Source organism: Dipodomys ordii, unplaced genomic scaffold, assembly GCF_000151885.1.
Source record: "Dipodomys ordii isolate 6190 unplaced genomic scaffold, Dord_2.0 Scaffold126, whole genome shotgun sequence".
Lineage (NCBI taxonomy): Eukaryota > Metazoa > Chordata > Mammalia > Rodentia > Heteromyidae > Dipodomys > Dipodomys ordii.
In genome coordinates, this window is record NW_012267342.1 from 1,727,218 (window position 1) to 1,735,224 (window position 8,007).

General features: G+C 37.7%; 1 long non-coding RNA gene across 1 annotated transcript; it reads right to left on the reverse strand.

Moving 5' to 3' along the window:
• Positions 1-356: 356 nt before the first annotated feature.
• LOC105996093 lies at positions 357-6,393 on the reverse strand. Its single transcript, XR_001175590.1, has 3 exons — positions 6,346-6,393; positions 1,179-1,288; positions 357-848 (listed from the first exon to the last, which is right to left on the reverse strand). It is a non-coding gene; the product is annotated as an uncharacterized LOC105996093 (long non-coding RNA).
• Positions 6,394-8,007: the final 1,614 nt, after the last annotated feature.

Consider the following 8,007-nt stretch of genomic DNA (forward strand, 5'->3'; position numbering starts at 1 on the left):
CAAGAACATGGAAAATTGAAGGCAGTGAGTGGAGCTAGTCCAATAAAGAAGCAATGTGAGCTATCACCACAAGGCCATGGGGTAGGGTTGTAAAGCCCTTTGGAATTCCTATTATATGTGCCAGTTCCTGGGGATGAGATTGCAGAATATAATGTTTCCCTTTGTGGGATTTCAATCTTGCTTTGGTTTGATCCATCCTTGCTATCTTTCTATCCTTCTCTGTTGGAATGAGTTTACTCTGTGTCATGATAACTTAGAAGAATGAAACCAGCTTTTAAAATTATACAGAGGTTCACTGTTAAGAGTTTGTCATGATTATCAGGAGAGACTTTAGACTTGGACTTTTTTCTTGTCCAGACTGAGGTTTGAACTCAGTCTTCTGCTGGGTAGGCAGTCATTCTTACTGCTGAACCACACCTCCAGCTCAACTTCGACTATTGAACAACACTGGAATAGTTACAATTTAAGGACTCTTCAAGATGTACTAAGTACATTTTATATTATGAGATGGCCACGAGCCTTTGGGAGTTGGGAACAGAATGTTACAGATTGAACATAAAATACTCCCCACAATATGTTGAAGACTTGGTTCCCAAGAAGAGGAGCTGTTTTGGGAGTGGTGGAAATGTAACAAGGTGAGGCCTAGATGAAGTAGATTATTGAGGGCTTGCATTTGAAGGGTGTCTGGTGCTGGTCTTCCCTTCTTCTTCTTTCCCTCTCTGCTTCCTCTCCTTCTCCTTCCTGTCCCTCAATTCCTTCTCTCTCTCTTTCTGTTTCCTGGCTAGTATGAAGTGAGCTATTTTGCTCTTCCATGCCCTTCTGCCATGATATCATGATGCCTTGTGTTACTGTAGCCAAGAATAAAAAGAAAGAAATTAACTGACAATGAACTAACACTTGACCAACTATGAACTACAGTAAGTCTTTTCTACTTTTAACTTGTTTCTTTTGTATATTTGTCACAGTGATGAAATTTCTAACTAATATACAGTGCAACTACTCAATTTTGGTTTTAGGTTCGACCACATGATGGAATTCATGACAATGCATTTGTTCCCTTAGTAGAGAACATTTAATCAGACCTTTCAGAGATAATCCTCCCCCAATCTGCACTTACAAAATCAGTTGATGGTTCTTAGGAAAGAAACAATTGTCCAGTGGGAAGAAGAGACACTCACTGTGCAGGCTTCAGTTCCACCAGGACTTCTGATTCTCTTCAATACACTGTGTGCCTGGAGTCAAGTGAACCACAAAGCTCTTTTGAACTGGGATTATTTCCTGAATCAACCTATCATGTATGAAAATAACAAGGACTCAAATGTTTTTTCTTTCTTGCGATTGCTTCTAATATATTTATAAGATGATTTCTTTGTAGTTTTGTATGTCCCTCCCACAAGGTATAACCCCTGTTTTCACTGTATTTGATGTTGGCAAAATTTGGGGAGGGGAAGAGAAAAAACAAATTGTTTAAATAGTGATACAGGTGGACCCATTGCAACAATGAGATGCGTAAGTCTTTATGTCGAGAAACAAACTTCATAACTTTGGCATGGGGGGAGGGAGAGGGAGATGGGAAGGGATGGAAGGGGGAAACAAAGGAGGAGGCAACAATGCTTGATAAGAAATGTACCCATTACCTTGCCCATGTAATTATAACCCCTCTGTACAGTATTTTCACAATAAAAAAAGCAAGAAAGAAAAGAAAATGCATTGTCATTGAAGTATCTAAAATGTGGGCCAAAGAAATATTTATAATTAACAGAAAAAAACAAAATAAAAGAGGCCACATTGAGATGCTGTCCTGGGTCATCTAAACTTATGTAAAGTACATGTTATAATGTTCAATGATAAATAGGACCAACATATTTCTCAGAATGCATCCAGTTAAATGATACATTATTTTATTCTCTTCCTTCAGAGAAGGAATAATGAATTTCCCCATGTCCTTCAAATTCTCATCAAACATGGCATAATTAAGTGCTCACAAAGTCCTTGAAATCAATTAAAAATAAGACATAATTGAATTAATTCTTTGCATATTACCTAGTGAAGGCACTTTGTTAAGCATTCTATCCTATCCTCTTGTTCCATCCCAGAAACTTACCTCCATGTCAACCTTATTACTTAGGATGAAATGTTTTTAACAGCCCCTCTGTATACAAGCTTGGACTCTAATCTGTGCTGATTCCAAGAAGCATGCATACTCTTCACCTTCGGTTGTCCTTGTTGGTCGTGGGGCTTAAACCCTGAGCTTTTCTGCTCAAGGCTAGTGTTCTACCACTTCCACCCCAATCTATCCTGATACCTACCAAGTTATAGGAGACAGAGAAACAGCAAAGTTTCTATTTTCCTAAGAGTAGAGGACTTGAGTCATGGTGAATCATTACCATAACAATCAAAAAGACTAAGTCAACTCAGCATGTCTAATGTTAGTGACTGGATAAAGAGAACTCACCAATTAAGACTCTAGCTAACACACACTCCTTCACACACATTAGTAGAGATTTGAAAATACTGAATTGATTTGGTCCGACATGAATAAATAAAACAGAAGACTAAGTCTACATCCTTTAATATGGCATAGGTGGAGCCCTCACAATCCTTTTCAGCCCCAACTTTCTGGCTCCATTGTATGTAATATTTCTCTTAGACTAACCAACAAAACTTTCCTCTCCATATCTCAGAAAGATATCAAATCCAAGAGTGGAAAATAGTTGTACTCTGCCCTTACTGAGTATATGTTTCTTTGCCTAATTTTCAAATTTCAATAAATGTAATGACTCCAAATTAGTTGGAAAAGACAAAAATATGAATATCATTCTGAAACATTTCTTGTTATCATTAATTAATTTTTCTATGTCTTTGTATTCAGCTATCATCTCAATTCCTTCTTGGGCTCCCTCATGATTTGGTGAGAGTGTTAAAGTAGCAATTGCTCTCCTTACCCTTACTTTAATTATCCTTTTAAAGTATTGCACTTCATTTTAGTAAACATTTCCACTGTTTCCTCCTTTCTTTCAAATAACATACACTCTTCAACATGTCAGAGTAAAGCCTCATTTGCACCAGTCTCCATCCTATTCACCACCTACAGCAAGCCACAGACACCATTTCCTTTCCATAACACACACTAAGTCCTGTCTTCTCCCCTAGCCCCAGCCAAAGCACCTCACCAACTCCAACATGACCTATGTAAGTTCAAGTTCAACTACTTCAAAATTTAGTTGAAGCTTCACCTCATAAGAAGTCTTATCCAAAAGCCCAACTGATTCAAAAATGCTCACTGCTAGAGGATCTCACAGGCTTATCCTGAGCTTTAAGAGAAGAGAGGGTTTGGGAGGGCATCAAAACTGAGAAGAAAATTAGTTTTAAAACATTTGATTTAAAATAATTTTTAAGAGCAATGAAATATTTACTGAAATATTTATTGGTTTCATTACACTAATTTTACAACTTAACGTTATTTTGTGTTTAATGAGAAAGGAATACAACATAGTCTTTAGTATACTCTAGGCCACCAGGGTCCTCAAGACAAGACCAGAAGATCATAGAGGTTAGACAGCTCCACATAACAATTTTCAGGGGCAAGGGTTTTAGTCTGGTACAACCCAGCAGATGGTCCTAATTCCAGTGTGTTCTGCCCACATTAAACTGTGAGCAATAGCCTGCCTCTTCCCTTATGACAGTATTTGAATAGTAACAAAATCTTATAAGCAGCCTATTTAGTAGCACATACTGTATTGTTATCCAATAGATCATGGAGTCCTTTTTTCCCATTTAAAAATAAAAGTCTAAACTGAGACATATGCTAAACTATAGCCAAAGTTGTAATGAATTCTTATGACACAAATTATATTATGCATAATATAAACATCTGTATTTAAGAAAGATAATGGTTTAGCTCCAGGAAATAATAGTTAAGCTCTGATGACTTAAGCAAATGTTTTACAATTAATGGAAATAAAAATTATATATTATTACAGTTAAGGGATTCTGGGAGAATGGGACAGGAGGTAACTCATACCAATGGACTCGATGTACTAGAGAAAATTAAAGCTTCTGTAATACAGACTCTCCCAAAGAGGGAAACTACAAAAAGATCAAGCTTCTTGAAGTTCAAAGACATTAAAGTCTACTATTTAAGCCCCATTTCATATGTAGTTACTAGCATGGCCATTTCTTACCTTCAACAGAGTCAATTCACCTCTTAAAAAGAAGTATTTAATGGCAAATTTTGGGCCTTGTGTCTTGGATAGCAGATCACAGAGATCCAAAGCCCTTAAGACACTGTATCACTAGTTCTTACTAAGTCGTAATTAACTTCATTGGGAGTTACATGATAGCAGCTTAGAATAGAACTTGGCTGAACATTTTTAGTATTCTTCCACTCAGTAATTACTACTTCAGTGGGACTCTCAAGTAAGAAACTGAGGGCAGAATTTGGCCCACAAAGAGAATCGCATCAAGTAACTGGCCCGATTTATAATGCCAATAAAGAGTGCATTAAAATCTTCCATGAACTATCCCCATTAGGGCACTGATTTCATCATGAATGTAAATTCAACCAAAATGACTACTCAGTCTCTTTACTAAGTCTCCGTGAAGAGCAAAGTGTAGGGGGAATATGACTAGCTAGTGGCTCTACAACCAGCTTTAACCACCCTAGAAGACCAATTATGTAAAAAACTGTGTAAGGGCTAGATGCTGTCAGACAGTTAAACCACATAATAAATTCTTGTTAATGCAAGAAAAGGTAGCCATCACAGCACTAGTCTATCTAAAGAATAAGATTTAGATCACTAAGTTTTGGGCTTGTGCGTCAAAATGAAACGCCAAGACTAGGTTCTGGGTGCTAGCTCTCATGATAGCGATGCATTATAAAACTTCAAATCATACAATATGTGTTTCTTCACTACCATAAATTGTGGAACATACCATTCCCTGAAACTCAATCGCAATCCTCTTCAGAAGTGTTTATATTGTACATGACTTAATTTTAATCATAAAAATGAAGACTCCCCTCCCCACTTTGGCTTACTTGCTTTAAATTATAGTATTTCCTTGGAAGTTAATTTTAGGATATTGTCAATTTGATATTTGAATTTAAAGGACACTGACAAATCAAAAAAAATGAATGCAGAATATACGAAGACAATATTTTTAAACTACATTCTTATCTTTGCTAGAAATATTCCCCTCAGTAATTCTAAGACTCTAGAGAAAATAACTAATAGCATTTGCTGGGAGCCAATCCACAATCTCCTTGATGTAGACTCTTGGCCAGACTTTCAGTGGAAGGCTGTTCATACTATTTCTCCAACCAGCTTGTAGTTGACACTTCCCCATCCTAAAGTTTTCATCTGCATCACCACCAGCCCATTCTCCAGCTGCCCCACTTCTCAATATCCACAGCACTAGAAACAAAAGAAATGTCCTACCAAGTAAGGCAGATTGTTCTCCCATCGGCTAACCCACCCATCAATGCACCATGTTTGTTAACATTCTGAAAGACATTTGTGCAGAGAACAAATTGACAAAACTCATGTTTATATCAGAAATTTCAGAAACGGCAGGAGATTTATTCGTGGAATCTTAACACCCATTCAGACTGTCATAAAACACAAAGGACCAGATTCAATAAAAACTCTGTCCAACTTACACAACACTTAAGTCTGTGTGAGCCTTCAAAACAAAATCAATTTTTCCAGTTTTGCAAAGGGCTGTTCAGATTTTCATAGCATGGAAGCCAGCTGGGATATTTCCTAACTTATCCCCAAAATTAGTTTCAAAAGTAGTTTTAAGTACCACATTTGATCAGGAAGGAAAAAAAAGATTGCATCTCTATCTCATTTCTCTCTCTCTCTTTGTGTCTCTCTTTCTTTCTTTCCTTTTTTAAAACCATATTTCAGAGTACATTGCATGAAGAACAAACAACAGAACTGCAGCATATGTCTCATGCAGTTAAAAGCTTCAAAACTGGCCTGTAAAACAGAATTCTTTGGTACACAGTGAAAAAATATTTTTTCATTCCATAATCCATACTGCAGTAAACTTGGGTATAATCATTTTTTTTAAGTTGCTGTGTCCACAGACAGCTGTTCTTCATACATACTGGGAATGTTTCCTTTACATTCCTAAGGACATAAGAGTTTGACACCAAGCCAATACCTTTAGAAATGGTGAAAGATAAACACACCCCATACTGATGCCTTTACTCTCCCAACAAACTTTCTCCCACCACTAAAATGTTAGAACTTTTACCCCACAGCGCACATTCTGAGATTAGTCCAATAACTAATGTTCTGTCCAAGTAAAATACATTTTGTCATAGCTTGAAAATGTTACCTTTCACAGAAGTATAGTATTTCTGACCAGCAGGGAACATATGTCAACATTATCTATTATTACCCAATGTCAGGACCAAAAAGGGAAGGTGGGTGGTGGATGTTAATAACGACTTAAGCGATTTCTAAAAGAGGCATTTGAGAAGTACAAAGCCAGAAGTTTCCAATGTTTTGTCTTATTTTCGCTGTGTCAGCAACCTGCCCCCCCCCCCAGCACCCGCCCATCTAAGAACAAACCTAATGCTGCCTCTGACCCAAAGCCTAGTTCTCTTTTCAATTTTAGCCAATGCTTTGCTAAGCTGGAAAGTTTGAAAAAATACCCTAGAAAACTTCTCCACCAGAAAATGAAAAACAAAAACTTATGACCAGCAGTGATGAAAGCAACTCCCACTCACTAAGAAAAAGATTTTCAATCATAGAGTATACAGCTTTTGAATTTGAACATTTATTTTCATTTTTCAGGTTACTTGTCTGCTGTTTAGATCTAAGGGATTCGGTTTCTCACTAGACATTGGTGGAATTATAGAAAATACTGGTAAGGGAGTACAACTATACTTAAGTAGATTTCCCAAAGGTAAGCAGAAAACATTCCATTGTGCACACAAGCAACCCGGAGACTATCTTTAGTTGAATATGGGTTTCTCCTTCAGGACAGGAAAGCCATGTTGCACAATTGTATGGCGGAAAGGCTGGGTCTCCTGCCTTCCCATAAGCTGCATCATGACTACTGAACACAGCCCACTGTCCTGGGAAGCCATGGTTATGACCTGAAAATGTCCTTCTTAGCGCCATCTTGTTGAACAATTGCTCCTTTGGTCCTGCATCCAATGTTTCTCAAGGAAAATAGATATGCGTTTGTATCTCAGCATATGAACAGCTTGAAAAAGAGACTAGTTCAAGTCACAAACCTAAATTTGTGTCCTGGTTTGTTCCTGGAATAGGAACTACTGGGGTAATAAACGACTCGAATCTCTAAAATTTGTGGATTTCCCATGAGACATACTGGATCTTAGAGAACTAGCTAGAAAATAGATTCTCATCTACTCACTTCTTTCTTTGCTTTAGAAATGAATTCTTCTGAAGGGAATCATTCAGAAAAGATCATAAAAGAAAACTTTTTCAAACACATGCCTTATGAAAAGACTCTTAGAACTAAGCAAAACTCAGACTGTGGCAGAGCATGTGTCAAAAGGCTGATGGAGGAGGCAGTGCTTACTGTTTCAAATTCTGGAGGAAGTTATCCAAATTCATTCTTCCTCATCTCACTCAGTTTCTGAGAACAGAAGCCATAGAACAGGCTCCTTCTAGCTAGTGTATCACTAAGGCAGACTTGGCATTGCACAAAGGAGGTCTACATGGCTCCCCAAACAGTACTGTAATTGCTAAATGGCAGAAATCCATATTCATTCTACATTCAGGTAATGTATCTAAAACAATACAGAGAATGCTCTGCTCTTTGCATTCTATGTCATTGCCTAATGCTCCAAGCAGAGGGCAGAGGACAGAGAGCCTTGATGTGATGGTGCCTGTGTTGTGGGAAAGGTAGAAGTCCCTTGGTTCCTTCAGTTTCTCGGTGCTCTCATACCTACTCCTCTTGACCCTTGTGGAGTTGAGCATTTAATTGTATTCATGGTAAAAGGTAATTCTGACTGGCCAACTCTCA